This window comes from Pan paniscus, chromosome 6 (assembly GCF_029289425.2).
Source record: "Pan paniscus chromosome 6, NHGRI_mPanPan1-v2.0_pri, whole genome shotgun sequence".
Classification (NCBI taxonomy): Eukaryota; Metazoa; Chordata; class Mammalia; order Primates; family Hominidae; genus Pan; species Pan paniscus.
The window spans coordinates 109331710-109349528 of record NC_073255.2 but is presented as its reverse complement, the minus strand read 5'-3'; the positions used below and the strand labels follow the sequence as shown (position 1 = coordinate 109349528).

General features: G+C 42.9%; 1 long non-coding RNA gene across 1 annotated transcript in view; it reads right to left on the bottom strand.

The window, feature by feature from the left end:
* Positions 1-17819, bottom strand: part of LOC134730708 (uncharacterized) — a 156134-nt gene that overhangs the window by 12874 nt on the left and 125441 nt on the right. The window lies entirely within an intron of this gene.

Below are 17819 nucleotides of genomic sequence, written 5' to 3'. Positions count from 1 at the left end.
ACCAATCAGAAAGACATAATTTTTGCCCAAAGCCCCATTGTAGGGGGCACTATCTGGAATTTTACGATCCCTCCTCAGACAAGCAGGCCTAACAAAAGCTATTCCTGAAGCTAGGATATGGGGAGCCTCAGAAATTGTTTCCTTCCTATTCATATAAGTGAGGACGAAAAGCATCACTCTTCCAACTCTGGAGATCCCTTCCCTCCCTCAGGGTATGGCCCTTCACTTCATTTTTGGGGCACATCATCTTTATGGGACATGAGTAAAGTCCCATTACTAACAGGAGAATGCTTAGGACTCTAGCAGGTTTTTGAGAATGCATCAGTAAGGGCCACTAAATGCGATTTTTCTTGGTCCTCTTTGTGGTCTAGGAGGACAGGTAAGAGTGCAAGTTTTTGAGAATGTGTTGGTAAGGTCCACTAAATCCGATTTTTCTCAGTCCTCTTTGTGGTCTAGGAGGACAGGCAAAGGTGCAGGTTTTCGAGAATGCATCAGTAAGGGCCACTAAATCTGACATTCCTTGGTCCTCCCTCATGGTCTAGGAGGAAAACTAGTGTTTCTGCTGCTGCATTGGTGAGTGCAACTATTCTGATCAGCAGGGTCCCGAGACCATTGCGGGTTCTTGGGCAAGAGGTGTTTCTGCTGCTGCATCAGTGAGTGCAACCATTCTGATCAGCAGGGTCCAGGGACCATTGCGGGTTCTTGGGCAGGGTGAGAAACAAACAAACCAAAACCATGGGCGGTTTTGTCTTTCAGATGGGAAATACTCAGTCATCAACAGGCTCACCCTTGAAATGCATCCTAAGCCATTGGGACCAATTTGACCCACAAACCCTGAAAAAGAGGCAGCTCATTTTTTTCTGCACCATGGCCTGGCTCCAATATTCTCTCTCTGATGGGGAAAAATGGCCACCTGAGGGAAGTATAAATTACAATACTATCCTGCAGTTTGACGTTTTCTGTAAGAGGGAAGGCAAATGGAGTGAAATACCTTATGTTCAAGCTTTCTTTTCATTGAAGGAGAATACATCACTATGCAAAGTTTGCAATTTACATCCCACAGGAGGAACTCTCAGCTTACCCCCATATCCTAGCCTCCCTATAGCTCCCCTTCCTATTAATGATAAGCCTCCTCTAATCTCCCCCACCCAGAAGGAAATAAGCAAATAAATATTCAAAGGACCACAAAACCTCCCGGGCTATTTGTTATGTCCCCTTCAAGCTGTAGGGGGAGGGTAATTTGGCTCAACCTGGGCACATGTCCCTTTCTCCCTCTCTGATTTAAAGCAGATCAAGGCAGACCTGGAGAAGTTTTCAGATGATCGTGATAGGTACATAGATGTCTACAGGGTCTAGAGCAAACCTTCGATCTCACTTGGAGAGATGTCATGCTATTGTTAGATCAAACACTGGCCTTTAATGAAAAGAATGTGGCTTTAGCTGCAGCCCGAGAGTTTGGAGATACCTGGTATCTTAGACAAGTAAATGATAGAATGACAGCCAAAGAAAGAGACAAATTCCCTACTGGTCAGCCAGCCATCCCCAGTATGGATCCCCACTGGGACCTCGATTCGGATCATGGGGACTGCAGTCGTAAACATCTGTTGACCTGTGTTCTAGAAGGACTAAGGAGAATTAGGAAAAAGCCCATGAATTATTCAATGATATCTACCATAACTCAGGGAAAGGAAGAAAATCTTTCTGCCTTCCTTGAGCGGCTATGGGAGGCCTTAAGAAAATATACTCCCCTGTCACCTGAGTCACTCGAGAGTCAGTTGATTCTAAAAAATAAGTTTATTGCCCAATTAGCTGCAGATATCAGGAGAAAGCTCCAAAAGTGAGCCCTGGGCCCTGAACAAAATCTGGAGGCATTATTAAACCTGGCAACCTCAGAGTTCTATAATAGGGACCAAGAGGAACATGCCCAAAAGGAAAAGCGAGATCAGAGAAAAGCCTTAGTTATGGCCCTCAGACAAACAAACCTTGGTGGTTCAAAGAGGACAGAAAATGGAGCAGGCCAATCACCCAGCAGGGCTTGTTATCAGTGTGGCTTACAAGGACACTTTAAAAAAGGTTGTCCAATGAGAAACAAGCTGCCCCCTCGTCCATATCTGCTATGCTGAGGCAATCATTGGAAGGCACACTGCCCCAGAGTGCAATGGTTCTCTGGGCCAGAATCCCCCAACCAGATGATCCAACAACAGGACTGAGGGTGCCCAGGGCAAGTGCCAGCTCATGTCATCACCCTCACTGAGCCCCAGGTATGTTTAACCATTGAGGGCCAGGAAATTGACTTCCTGCTGGACACTGGCATGGCCTTCTCAGTGTTAATCTCCTGTCCCAGACGACTGTCCTCAAGGTCCATTACCATCCAAGGAATCCTGGAATAGCCTGTAACCAGGTATTTCTCCCACCTCCTCAGTTGTAATTGGGAGACTGCTTTTTTCACATGCCTTTCTTGTTATGCCTGAAAGTCCCACAACCTTATCAAGGAGGGATATATTAGCCAGAACTGGAGCTATTATCTACATGAATATGGGGAACAAGTTACCCATTTGTTGTCCCCTACTTGAGGAGGGAATCAACCCTGAAGTCTGGGCATTGGAAGGACAATTTGGAAGGGCAAAAAATGCCCACCCAGTCCAAACCAGGCTAAAAGACCCCACCACTTTTCCTTATCAAAGGCAATATCCCTTAAGGCCTGAAGCTCATAAAGGATTACAGGATATTGTTAAACATTTAAAAGCTCAAGGCTTAGTAAGGAAATGCAGCAGTCCCTGCAACACCACAATTCTAGGGTACAAAAACCAAAACGTCAGTGGAGAATAGTGCAAGATCTTAGACTCATCAATGAGACAGTAATTCCTCTATATCCAGTTGTACCCAACCCCTATACCTTGCTCTCTCAAATACCAGAGGAAGCAGAATGGCTCACTGTTCTGTACCTCAAGGATGCCTTCTTCTGTATTCCCCTGCACTCTGACTCCCAGTTTCTCTTTGCCTTTGATGATCCCACAGACCACACATCCCAACTTACGTGGACAGTCTTGCCCCAAGGGTTTAGGGATAACCCTCATCTGTTTGATCAGGCACTGGCCCAAGATCTAGGTCACTTCTCAAGTCCAGACATCCTGGCCCTTCAGTATGTGGATGATTTACTTTTGGCTACCAGTTCAGAAGCCTCATGCCAGCAGGCTACTCTAGATTTCTTGAACTTTCTAGCCAATCAAGGGTACAAGGCGTCTAGGTCGAAGGCCCAGCTTTGCCTACAGTAGGTCAAATATCTAGGCCTAATCTTAGCTAGAGGGACCAGAGCCCTCAGCAAGGAATGAATATAGCCTATACTGGCTTATCCTCTCCCTAAGACATTAAAACAGTTATGGGGGTTCCTTGGAATCACCGGCTTTTGCCAACTATGGATCCCCAGATACAGCAAGATGGCCAGACCATGCAATACTCTAATCAAGGAGATCCAGAGGGCAAATACTCATCTAGTAGAACGAGAACCAGGGGCAGAAACAGCCTTCAAAACCTTAAAGCAGGCCCTAGTACAAGCTCCAGCTTTAAGCCTTCCCACAGGACAAAACTTTTCTTTATACGTCAGAGAGAGAGCAGGGATAGCTCTCGGAGTCCTTACTCAGACTTGTGGGACAATCCCACAACCAGTAGCATACCTAAGTAAGGAAATTGATGTAGTAGCAAAAGGCTGGCCCCACTGTTTAAGGGTAGTTGTGGCGGTGGCTGTCTTAGTGTCAGAGGCTATCAAAATAATACAAGGAAAGGATCTCACTGTCTGGACTACTCATGATGTAAATGCCATACTAGGTGCCAAAGGAAGTTTATGGCTATCAGACAACTGCCTACTTAGATACCAGGCACTACTTCTTGAGGGACCGGTGCTTCAAATATGTACGTGCATGGCCCTCAACCCTGCCATTTTTCTCCCAGAGGATGGAGAACCAATCAAGCATGACTGCCAACAAATTATAGTCCAGACTTATGCTGCCTGAGATGATCTCTTAGAAGTCCCCTTAGCTAATCCTGACCTTAACCTATATACTGATGGAAGTTCATTTGTGGAGAATGGGATACAAAGGACAGGTTATGCCATAGTTAGTGATGTAACTGTACTTGAAAGTAAGCCTCTTCCCCCAGGGACGAGCGCCCAGTTAGCAGAACTAGTGGCACTTACCTGAGCCTTAGAACTGGGAAGGGGAAAAAGAATAAATGTGTATACAAATAGCAAGTATGCTTATCTAATCCTACATGCCCATGCTGCAATATGGAAAGAAAGGGAGTTCCTAACCTCTGGGGGAACCCCCATTAAATACCACACGGAAATTATGGAGTTATTGCACACAGTGCAAAAACCCAAGGAGATGGCAGTCTTACACTGCCAAAGCCATCAGAAAGATGAAGGAGGAAACCGTTGGGCAGATGCTGAGGCCAAAATTCCTGCCAGGCAGAACCTCCCATTAGAAATAACTATGGAAAGACCGTTGATATGGAACAACCCCCTCCAAGAGATTAAGCCCCAGTATTTCCCAACTGAAACAGAATGGGGTCTTTCACGGGGGCATACTTTTCTCCCCTCGGGGTGGTTAACAACAGGGGAAGGAAAGATACTTATACCTGAAGCCAGCCAGTGGAAAATACTTAAAACCCTCCACCAAACTTTTCATATGGGTATTGAAAACACTCATCAAATAGCCAAATCCCTATTTACAGGGCCAAATCTCCTCCGGACCATCCGACGGGTAATCAAAGCCTGTGAGGTGTGCCAAAAGAATAATCCCTTGGTCCATTGTAAGGCTCCTGGGGAACAAAGAATAGGTCACTATCCTGGAGGGGACTGGCAGTTAGAATTCACCCATATGCCTAAGTCAAAGGGATTTCATACTTGTTGGTCTGTGTTGACACCTTGGATAGAAACTTTCCCCTGCAAGACAGAGAAGTCTCATGAAGTGATTAAAGTCCTAATTCATGAAATAATTCCTAGATTTGGGCTTCCCCAAAGCTTACAGAGTGACAATATCTGGCTTTTAAAGCCATGATAACTCAGGGAATTTTCAGGGCACTAGGAATACAATATCACCTTCACTGCGCCTGGAGGCCGCAATCCTCAGGGAAGGTCAAGAAGGCACATGAAACACTCAAGAGGCACTTAAAGAAACTAACACAAGAAACTCGTCTCCTATGGCCTACTCTTTTGCCCATGGCCTTGTTGAGAATCTGAAATTCTCCTCACAAAATGGGGCTCAGTCCATATGAAATGCTGTATGGACAACCTTTTTCTCACAAATGACCTCCTACTTGATCAGGAAATGGCCAACTTGGTCAAAGATATAACTTCTTTGGCAAAATATCAACAAAACCTTAAAAACCTACCTGAAGGATGTCACAGAGAAAACGGAACAGAGTTGTTTCAACCAGGAGATCTAGTGTTGGTCAAATCTCTCCCCTCTACCTCCCCATCTATGGACTCTGTGGGAAGAACCATACTCAGTAATCCTCTCTACCCCCATTGCAGTTAAGGTGGCAGGAGTGGAATCTTGGATTCACCATATCTGAGTTAAATTTTGGACACCCCTTGATGAACCTGTGGGACTGTCAGCTCAGGAGTCCCAAGATCAGCCAGACCAGCCTCAATATACCTGTGAACCATTGGAGGACTTGCATCTTCCTATTTCGAAAGGAAACATCCCAGACTAAAAAGGCTCCTACCACCAATCCTGAAGAAAAACCCTTTCCTTCTTAAAAAAGATAAGTGAAAACCTACATAATCTTTAACAACTCTCCTTACCCCTTTAATGGAATCCTTTTACTATTTCATCATATTGTTAAGCAGCATACTAACCATACTCTTTGTGATAAGACTATATACTGTAGCTCCTGCTGGGATGAAAATCCTAATCACATCAACCTTCTTTCTATCTTCCTCCCTTCTGACAGCAATTTACTCCTACCTTTAACTTGGACTGGATAAGATGATCTCATCTTCCAGAGCACCCTCTTTATCTTCCTATTTGCTCTTTGCCGATCTATCCCTCCTGCTTCCTTGGATACCTCATACAATCACCCCTCCCCTTCCACTAGCTCCTAACTACCTCTACAATACTCTCAACTTAACCCACTCTCTGTTAAACCAGTCCAGTCCTTCCCTGGCAAATGACTGTTGGCTTTGTATCTCTCTATCAACTTCTGCTTACGTTGCCACTCCCATTCCCGCAAAAAACTGGGTCTTTACCAACTTAACTTACCACCCTCATTGTGAAGGAAAAGACGCTTTCTGATTTCTAAATATGCAATCATTAGCCCATTTCCCCATCTCTGATAGGACGAAGAATACCCTAACAGGACGTGCAATCCAACTTTTACGTTCTTACATTTCCCACCTCACCTATTACACAAGCAATGAAAAGCCCATACATGGCCCTGTAACTACAAATACCATCTTAACTTTCCAAGCCCCTTTATGCATCCAATGCAACCTGTTATAAGGCCTGCCCCTGGGGTACCTACTAACCCATCAGTGTAATTACACCATACAACTTCAAGCCCCAGCTGATCATAGTAACTTCTGAGTCACCCAAACAGCTCCATTCAGATGGCTTGTCTGCTTCTCAGGGCCCCCAGAAATCATCGTCTCCTCCCTGCTTAACAAACAGTCCAGGTTTTGTAATGGCAAACATACTCCCTGCATGACCATTCACCCCTGGACTCCCTCCAGCAGCGCCCCCACCACTAGTGAATGCCTTCTCACCCCCTATTTCAACACTCTCTGGAATGGTTCCTGGTAGATACAAAATGATTTTTTTCTCCAATGGGAAAACAGAACACAGGGAGCCACTCAGTTTGCTCCCAACACCCCTTTCCAGCTGCTTACTGGAGCTACCTTGGCAAGTACTCTAGGAGTATGGGAAAATGAAAACAACAAACTCACACACCTTTTTAACATACACAACCAGTTCTGTCTACCCAGCCAAGGTATATTCTTCTTATGTGGAATGTCGACCTATATCTGCCTCCCCACTAACTGGACAGGCACCTGCACCTTAGTCTTTCTAAGTCCCAACATTAACATTGCCCCAGGAAATCAGACCCTATCAGTACCCCTCAAAGCTCAAGTCCATCAGCACAGAGCCATATGACTGATACCCCTACTTATAGGGTTAGGAATGGCTACTGCTACAGGAACCAGAATAGCCAATTTATCTCCTTCATTATCCTACTACCACACACTCTCAAAGGATTTCTCAGACAGTTTGCATGAAATAACGAAATCTATCCTTACTCTACAATCCCAAATAGACCCTTTGGCAGCAGTGACTCTCCAAAACTGCCGAGGCCTAGACCCCCTCACTGCTGAGAAAGGAGGACTCTGCACCTTCTTAGGAGAAGAGTATTGTTTTTACACTAACCAGTCAGGGATAGTATGAGATGCCACCTGGCATTTACAGGAAAAGGCTTCTGAAATCAGACAACACCTTTCAAACCCTTATACCAACCTCTGGAGTTGGGCAACATGGCTTCTCCCCTTTCTAGGTCTCTTGGCAGCCATCTTGCTATTACTCGCCTTCGGGCTCGTATTTTTAACCTCCTTGTCAAATTTGTTTCCTCTAGAATCAAGGCCATCAAGCTACAGATGGTCTTACAAATGGAACCCCAAATGAGCTCAACTAACAACTTCTACTGAGGACCCCCGGACCAACCCGCTGGCCCTTTCACTGGTCTAAAGAGTTCCCCTCTGGAGGACACTACAACTGCAGGGCCCCTTCTTTGCCCCTCTCTGGCAGGAAGTAGCTAGAGCAGTCATCGTCCAATTCCCAAAAGCAGTTAGGGAGTCCTGTTTAGAGGGGAGATTGAACCAATTCCAGACACAGTGCAATCTCAGCTCACTGCAACCTCTGCCTCCTGGGTTCAAGTGACTCCCCTCCCTCAGCCTCCCAAGTAGCTGGGATTACAGGCATGAGCCACCATGCCTAGCTAATTTTTTGTATTTTAGTAGAGACAGGGTTTCACCATGTTGGCCAAGATGGTCTTGATCTCCTGACCTCGTGATCTGCCCACCTTGGCCTCCCAAAGTGCTGGGATTACAGGCATGAGCCACTGCACCTAGCCTCCTTTTACTTTTATATCTGTTATATACTCCACCTGACAGTGTTACTAATTTTGCTTTTAAACATGTTGTCTTTTACAAAGGATCACATATTGTATGATTTCACTTATATGAGATGGTTAGAATAGGCAACTTCATAGACACAAAGTAGATGAGTGGTTTTCAGGTGCTGAGGGAGGTGGGAAATGGGAAGTGACTGCTAATGAGTACAGTTTCTTTTTGAGGTGATGAAATGTTCTAGGATTAGATAGTGGTGATGATTTCACAACATTGTGAATATATGAAAAACCACTGGATTGCACATTTTAAAGTGGGGAAATGTATGGCATGTGAATTATATCTAAAGCCCAACTCCAAAGTTTCAGGTGATTCTGATGATAATAATCTACAGGATTTACTTTAGAAATACTAAACAGGTAAATGTTTACCTAGTTACTCCCTTGCAATTTTTGCTAAAGCTCGGATAAGACCAATGACAGTGATAGGGCTTCCTTGACATATTATCCCTAAACCTTAGCAGGCATGGTTGGGAGCAGCTTTTATACCAGTCACATGTTGAATAAGCTCTCTTTGTGAAGAATCAGCCCAGCTATCCCCTTCATGGTACTCCATCACATACTAGACTGGAGGCTATAGTGAGCAATCCTGAAAATAGGCAGTAAAAACGCATATTTGCCAAAATGGATATTAAACTATAGATACAAGCCCAGTTTAAAGAGAATAATTAAGTTAATATTTGAAGATAACTTTATATCTCTGAATCATTCCTTGATCTATCTTTATTAAAGTCAGTTTCTTCCTACTCAATAATCCCATAGTATTTTGTACATAACTCTATCATCATATTAATATAGTTCTTTCATGTTTGTATGTACTAGTAGGATGTAAAGTGGTATAGGACAGGGACCGTGTCATTTTTCTTTGACATCTAGTGTCTAAAATAGTATCTCCCACAAATACTTTAGTATTTCTTGGGTGACTAAATTTAAACTATATTGAAACACCATATGCTTATTCCTACATGATAACTGATAAGTTATTAGGATAATTTAAAACTAAGCAAAGAGCAATATAGGAATAGAAGGATGATTTCTTAATCTAATAGACTAAAAACTAAAAAAAAATCTATACTAACCTGGATTTAATGTGAAATATTGAATGCATTTCCTCTGAGGTCAAGAATGAGACAAAGAGGTACACTATCACCAGGTCTCTCCAGCACTTACTGGAGGTACCACCAGTGCGATAGGGCAAGACAAAAGAAAGAATAACCTATGCAAAATTACATTTAGCTATACATGACAGATTAGTGTACTTAACACACAATATATTTTTTCCAAAAATATGTTATAGATAATATATATTATACCAAAAGAACTCTACACTAAACAGAGACAGTAGGATATAAAGGATTCAGAGAAAATAATATTTGAGCCAAACTTTGCAGGTACACGAAATGAGCAAAGGATATTCTGGGTAGAAGTCACAGCTTGGAGATGTGAAAAAACATGGAGTATGAGGGACAATCTTATCCCATAGGATCACTGAGTTAAGATAGTAGGACATGAGGCCAGAAGGGAAGGTCAAGGCAGACTACAAAATAAATTATGAAACTTGCTAACGGGCTTAGACTGGATTCTGTGGACAAAGGAGGGCCATCAAAATATTTCAGATAGATCATTCTGCTGACAATGTAGGTGGTGAAATAGATTATGAAAGGGATTGGAGTTGGGACACTAGTTTGGAAGCTAGTGGTGAGGATTTGACATAAAGACAATATGTTCAAAAGGAAAGGATGATATATAATGAGCTTTAGGAAGTAGAAACAACTGAATTGATTGTCTCATTGGATACAGAGAGTGAGGGAGAGGAAGAATCAGTGTTTCTTTCCTGGTTACCTGGGTGGTTGGTAACCTCAACAAAGCTACAGGGAATGGGACAGGGTGAAGGGACTGGGTTCAGTTCTGGACATACTGAATCTAAAAAAGGCCACCAGAAGGGATGTCAACAGAAAAGCTGAAAATGCTGGGCTCACTCATGATTATACTTTAAAATCAGTTCTGGTGAAGTCTCTGACCCAGAAGCTTATTGTTAAAATAAATCCAGGATTGATGCTAAAAATTTGAGGAATTTATAGCAAGCCATAGCTCTAGGGGGGTTCTCAGGCCCCACACTTTTCCTCATTTAATAGTCAGGGTTTCTAACCCATATGTGGCATGGCTATCTGAGAGTTCCATGTGCCACCACTAACCCCCAGAACCAACCCACTAAATCACTCTTCTCTAGACTATGGTCCTGAGTTATTTTGACCTCCGTTCTTTGGCCTTTAATTACTTTGACTTGACTCAGCTATCCCGGGTTCTGACTTTAACCTGGATATGGAAAAACCCTGTTGAAGTCTAATTCTGCTATCAACACAACCAAATAAAAATCCAAATACAATTCTAGGAGACTTAGAAGAGTTTGATGGATGACTTCTGACAGCATTCTTAAATGAGAGGCATGAGGTTTAAACAATGCGTCACAAAGCAAAATACCTTAACATTCATTTTCACCCACTCATCACTCCAAAGCCTCTACATCAACATGCCAACTGCCCGAAAGTCTCTTCCCTCTCTCCCTCCCACATAATTTCTCTCTCAATACCCACTGATGCAGTCTACTCCCCGCTACTGGTCTCTGTTTCTACCAAGATGATGTATATACCAAGATAAACACACACACACACACACAGTGAATTATTACTGATACTCAAATCTCTTCCCCAGTGGAAGGATGGGGGAAAGTAGATGTATATTAGGTATGTGTGTGTTTAACTGAAGTGAATTTAGTTGAACTGAATGCAGATCAGATAACTAGCTTATGATAGGTGAAGAAAGTATGAATCTTGTACAGGCTGGGAATGGGTAGTGAAATTTGGCAGGGGATGATGGTCATGCCAAATGGCATAGTTGAAATGTTAGGCTTTATTGGTAGAAAGTTTCACAAGGCACATCAAAAAAAAAAAAAAAACTCTCAAGCTAGGTACCCTTGAACTAGTGCCCCATCTTTTTCTTTCTCCCAAGGAGTTGTGGAAAGAAATCTGCGAATTTCATCTTGCTTGGTGGAGTACTCTCAGCCACAGCTGGCTCATGGTCCTCCTGTGGTGACCAAGAATGTGTGAGGATGAGTGTTCAGTAGGATGGCCAGAGAACTCCCTACAGGGTGAGAAATCATAGGCTTTTCTTTCCCAAGCACTCTTGCCTTGCAAGTCTTCCCCTGAGCAAACATAAATACCAGAATTCAAAGAAGGTGCACGTATTCCTTTTAGAAAAGGAGAGCCTCACTGAGCAACATGACCTGGGAACATGAGATTTTCTCTCTCCCTCCACCATGGAAAGGCATGGAGGCAGTTTACAGACTTAGACCTTCAGAAGGAAGAATTATTCCTTTTTACCAAATCTCTTTTACTCTCCTCAATGTCCTCTCTTGTCATCTAATAGATCCTTCTTCTAGACCCTCTCCCCGACTTCCCAATCCAGTACCCAAACTCACCATTCAGGACTCTGCTCCTCACTGGGGTTTTCTACCCTGTGTTATTTCTGATGTCATGAACTCAAGCTTCTCAGGCTTTGCAGACCCCAAAGGGGAAAAGCATGCTCTGGATTTATGAATTGAAGAGATAGAAAATGCCTTGATTCATTTCCCCATCAGCAAGCCTTGTGGCCAATTTCCTCTGGCCCTTAAAGAAGCAAGTGTATTCATCAAAGCAAGCATTCATTACACGCTCATCACACATACCCCCTCCTGACCCACCCTGAAGACCTCATAATCTAGTCTCATATGGAGAAAGCATATTTCATGGGAAATAATAACACTGACATTATCAGGTTATGAAGCATTTGTTCCCCTTCATTATGAGAGTCACAACTTGAGTATGAATGAGTCCATTTAGTATGAAAGGCTCCAACTCCAACAGATGGCTCTAATTCCAGTTAGATTTTTCTCTCATGAAGGAGATAGACCAGCATATGTGTGTTGGATCTCAGTCCATTTTGCATCAATGGCTTCAATTATTAACTCATAATTAACTTTGCAAATATAATTCTATATAATCCTTACAATGACCCAGCAAGGTCTACATTATTAAGCATTTTATGGATGAATAAACAGAGGCTCAAAGAGTTTGAAAATTTCCCAGGATCTCATAGATGGCCAACAATGGAACTGGTATTTGAGCTCATATCTATCTGTCTTTAAAGCCCAGGATCTTATCACTATATTGTGCTACCTCTTATCATGAGATGGGCAGAGATGGAACCAAAGGAAATATCACGAGATTCTGGACTTTTGAACCAAATACCCATGTACTTGTTAACTTAGGGAAAAAAACTAAAACAAGATCTTCCTTCCTTCCTTCCTTTCTTTTTCTCTCTTTCTTTCTTCTCTTTTCTTTCTTTTTTCTCTTTCTTTCCTTTCTTCCTCTCTCCTTCCTTCCATTTCTTTCTTTCTTTTTTCTTTTTTCTCTTTCTTTCCTTTCTTCCTCTCTCCTTTCTTTCTTTTCTTTCTTTTCTTTCTTCCTCTCTCCTTCCTTCCCTTCTTTCTTTCTTTCCTTCCTTTCTTTCTTTTTTTCTCTCTCTTTCCTTTCTTCCTCTCTCCTTCCTTCCTTCCTTCTTTCCTTCTTTCCTTCTTTCCTTCCATTCTTCCATTATGAAACCCCAATAGCAATCACATAAGAATCAGAAATCATAGAACAGGATTTCTCTCTCTCTTTCTTTCTTTCTTCTTTCCTTCCTTCCTTTCTTCTTTCTTTCTTTCTCTCTTCTTTCTTTCTCTTTTCTCCTTCCTTCTTTCCTTCCTTCCTTCCTTCCTTCCTTCCTTCCTTCCCTCCTTCCTTCGTTCCTGTATTAGTCCATTCTCATGCTGCTGTAAAGAAGTGCCCAAGACTGGGTAATTTATAAAGGAAAGAGGTAATCAACTCACAGTTCTGCATTGCTGGGGAGGCCTCAGGAAACTTTCAATCATGGCAGAAGGCAAAGGAGAAGCAGGCACCTTCTTCACAAGGTGGCAGGATGGAGTCAGTGCAAGTGGATGAAATGCCAGCTGCTTATAAAACCATCAGATCTTGTAAGACTCACTCACTATCAAGAGGATAGCACGGAAGAACCTGCCCCCATGATCCAATTGCCTTCACCTAGTCCTGCCCTTGACATGTGGGGATTATGGTGATTATGGGGATTCCAATTCAAGATGAGATTCTGGGTACGGATGCATCCAGACCATATCATTCCACCCCTGCCTCTCCCAAATCTCATGTTCTCACATTTCAAAACACAATCATGCCTTTCCAACAGTCCCTCAAAGTCTTAGCTCATTCCACCATTAACCCAAAAGTCCAAGTCCAAAGTCCTATCTGAGACAAGGCAAGTCCCTTCTGACTATGAGCCTGTAAAATCAAAAGCAAGTTAGTTACTTCCTAGATACAATGCGGGTAAAGGTGTTGGGTAAATACCTCCATTCCAAATGGGAGAAATTGGCCAAAAAGGGGGCTACAGGCCCCATGCAAGTCCAAAATCCATGAGGGAAGTCATTAAACCTTAAAGTTCGAAAATGATCTCCTTTGACTCCATGTCTCACATCCAGGGCACGCTGATGCAAGAGGTAGACTCCCATGGCCTTGGGAAGCTCCTCTCCTGTGGCTTTGCAGGGTGCACCTCCCCTCCTAGCTGCTTTCATGGGCTGGCATTGAGTGTCTGCAGGTTTTCCATGCACATGGTGCAAGCTGTCGGTGGATCTACCATTCTGGGGTCCGGAGGATGGTGACCCTCTTCTCACAGCTCCACTAGGTAGTGCCCCAGAGGGGACTCTGTGTGGGGGCTCCAACCCCATGTTTCCTTACTGCACTGCCCTAGCAGAGGTTCTCCATGAGGGCTATGCCCCTGCAGCAAACTCCTGCCTGGACATCCAGGCATTTCCATACATCCTCTGAAATCTAGGCAGAGGTTCCCAAACCTCAATTCTTGACTTCTGTGAACCCACAGGCTGAATACCATGTGGAAGTCACAAAAGCTTGGGGCTTACACCCTCTGAAGCAATGGCTTGAGCTGTACCATGGCCCCTTTTAGCCACAGCTAAAACTGAAGTAGCTGGGACACAGGGCACCATGTCCTGAGGCTGCACACAGCAGAGGGGCCCTGGACCTGGCCCACTAAATCATTTTTCCCTCCCAAACCTCTAGGCCTGTGATGGGAGGGGCTGCCATGAAGGTCTCTGACATGGCCTGGAGATATTTTTCCCATTGCCTTGGTGATTAACATTCTTTTCCTTGTTACTTATGCAAATTTCTGCACAGGCTTGAATTTCTCCCCAAGAAAATAGGTTTCTCTTTTCTATCACACTGTCAGGCTGCAAATTTTCCAAACTTTTATGCTCTGCTTCCTCTTAATGCTTCACTGCTTAGAAATTTCTTTTATCAGATGCCCTAAATAAACTCTCTCAAGTTCAAAGTTCCACAGATCTCTACAGCAGGGGCAAAATGCCACTAGTGTCTTTGCTAAAACATAGCAAGAGTCATCTTTGCTCCAGTTCCCAACAGTTTTCTCATCTCTATCTGAGACCACCTCAGTCTAGACTTCATTGTCCATATCACTATCAGCATTTTGGTCAAAGCCATTCAACAAGTCTCTAGGACATTCCAAACTTTTCCACATTTTCCTGTCTTCTTCTGAGCTCTCCAAACTGTTTCAACTTCTGCGTGTTACCCAGTTCCAAAGTCATTTCCACATTTTTGGGTATCCTTAGCGCAGCACCTCACTCCTGGTACCAATTTACTGTATTAGTCCATTTTCACACTGCTATGAAGAAATGCCTGAGACTGGGTAATTTATAAAGGATAGAGGTTTAATTGACCACAGTTCTGCATTGCTGGGGAGGCCTCAGGAAACTTACAATCATGGCAGAAGGCAAAGGAGAAGTAGGCACCTTCTTCACAGGGTGGCAGGATGGAGTGAGTGCAAGCAGGGAAAATGCCAGACATTTATAAAATCATCAGATCTTGTGAGACTTACTCACTATCACGAGGACAGCATGGGGGAATCCTTCCCCATGAGCCAATTACCTCCACCTAGTCCTGCCCTTGACATGTGTGGATTATGGGGATTACAACTCAAGATGAAATTTTGGGTGGGGACTCAGCCAAACCATGTCCCTCCCTCCCTCCCTCCTTCCCTCCCTCCCTTCCTTCCCTTCTTTCTTTTTCTCTCTTTCTTCCTTCTTTTCCTTTTTCTTTTTCTCTCTTTCTTCCTTTCTTCTTTCTCTTACTTTGCTTCTTTCTTTCTCTTTTCTTTTTTTCTCCCTCTCTCCCAGCTGCCCACCCTGTCTTCCTTCCTTTCTTCCTTTTATTATGAAACCCCAATAGTAATCACATGAGAATCAGAAATCATAGAGTGTAAAACTACCTCAAACCAATGTCTGCATTAAAAAACTATGGAAATACTCTATTGTTTTATGACCCCATTTAGAGTGAACATTATATTTATAGCTTTTCCCCTGAATACACATTAAAGTAATATTAAACTTTTGGTAGAAATTATACCATACATCTGTGCTGACAGCTTGTTTCCTGCAAAAAAATCTTTATCTACTACTTTCAGCTTTCAAATTTTTCTCCAAAGAAGTAAGTTAGGTTAAAAGGCCCAGAAAGAAACATAAAACAGATGGACCTCAATTTTTGTAGGAGGTGACAGCCATATTGAATTTAAAGGAAAACTAGCCAGAGAGAATCTTAATAGAAAAACTCATGAAGCAAATACAGGGAGGGCCCTGATGTGGGATGAAATATCAAGATTAGACGTCTGGCTTACAATTGCAGGTTGTCCTTGAAGTTGGGAGTTCTTTAAGATGGAGTAAGAGATTGGTCATCCGCCCTTCCTATGACAAAAATATTTCTGGCTATTGAATAGTACTGGTCTTTTGTGAGTATGTATTTCTGTCACTTCCCATCCTGTTCAAGTGAAGAGCCTGTGGATTTTATCTAGAGTAAGGCACCCAAGGTCCATGGCTAGGCATTTGTTGTGGCTGTGGTCTTGGGGCAAATGTGAAGCAAATTTGGAGGGCTGGAATGGACTGCTTTCAGGGAGCAAGAGACCACTAAAGTTTGAAGGATCAGAAAGAGGCTGGGCCAAAGTGGGCGCTTCTGGTTCAGAAGGCCTAACTTGGGGGCAATTCTTGGCAGCAGAGGGACGCTTTTCCATGATATCTTATGATAGCCAGGAAGAAGAGTGCATGTGTGTGTTGTGGGTATGATGTGGGGTGTCTGAGCCTGCAATTAACACAGGATGATACCAGCAGCAGACTCTTTCACCAATCTAGCCATTGAACACTTTTCTTTCCTCTTTATTCAATCTGTCCCTCTCAGCTGCATCATTCTCATCAATATTTAAATATCCTTTAGTCTCTCTTGTTTAATAAAGAAAGAAGCACCATTTAATGTTTTTTCCCTTTCATCCATTAGCCTCTCTTTTCTCTTCACAATAAAATTTATCAAACTCTCTATTCACTTTCTCCATTTCCTCACATTTCACTAACTCCTCTAAAGACCCATTTCACTTTGGACTTCATTCCTTCACTCTAACAAAATGGCTCTTTCTAGAGTTACATGTGACCATGATGTTTCTAAATCCAGCAAAGAATTTCCAGTTCTTGTCTATTTGATGTTCGGAGTGTTCACCCCTGCCCCTTCTCCATTGATCACTCCCTCCATCTTGAAAGACTCTTTTCTCTTGGTTTCCCTCTCCCTTTCATTTCCCATTCTTCATGTTTTCCTTCTACCTCTCTAGCTGCTCTTATTCAGTCTCTGTCAGTTCTCCTCCTCCCATCACTAAATGTCAGAGTTTGTTAGTGCTACGTTCCAGGCCCCCTCTTCTCACTTTGTACTCTCTTGCCAGGCCATCTCATCCATGGCCATAACCTGAATTATCAATGTTGATGATAGACATCCCCTCTCAACTCTAAACCTACATATTCTGCAACACCTTGTCTTGGCTATAAGGACCTCAAACTAAATATGTGTAAGCCTGAATTCATAATCTTTTCTTTCATGTGTAGTTTTCTCCAGTGCGGTCACTCTCAGTAAATGCTATTACCATATACTCAGTTGCTGAAGAGATATATGAAAGTCATTCTTGACCTTTCCTCCTCCCTTGCACTACATGCCCAATTCATTAATAATTAGTATAGATTTTTTATGTCTTAAATATGTCTAAATTCTTTCCATTTTATTCTCTTTTATCTACACAGCCAACATCCTAATCCAAAATACCATGATTTCTCACCAGGGATCACTGCAATAGCATTGATCCAACCTCACCTTTACAAGTCTCCACATCCAATCTATCTGTCTTTTCAAAAAACAAATCTGACCACATTCCTGACTTTCCACTTGCATGCATAGTTAAAGCCATTCCAAGGCTCTTTCTTTACTTTTGGGTTAAAGAGCAGTATCCTTAACACATTCTGCAAAGCAATGCATAATCAGGCTTCTACTTATTTTGTCCCTCTTCCACATTTACTCTTCCCTCTGTACTTTATTCTTCCTCACATTGCATTCTTCTAATTTCTAGAACCTTCCATGTTTTATCTTCACAAGACCTTGACACATGTTTTCCCACTGTCATTCTTGGAATATTCTCCAATAACCCTTCACTTGTCCACAGCAGACCCT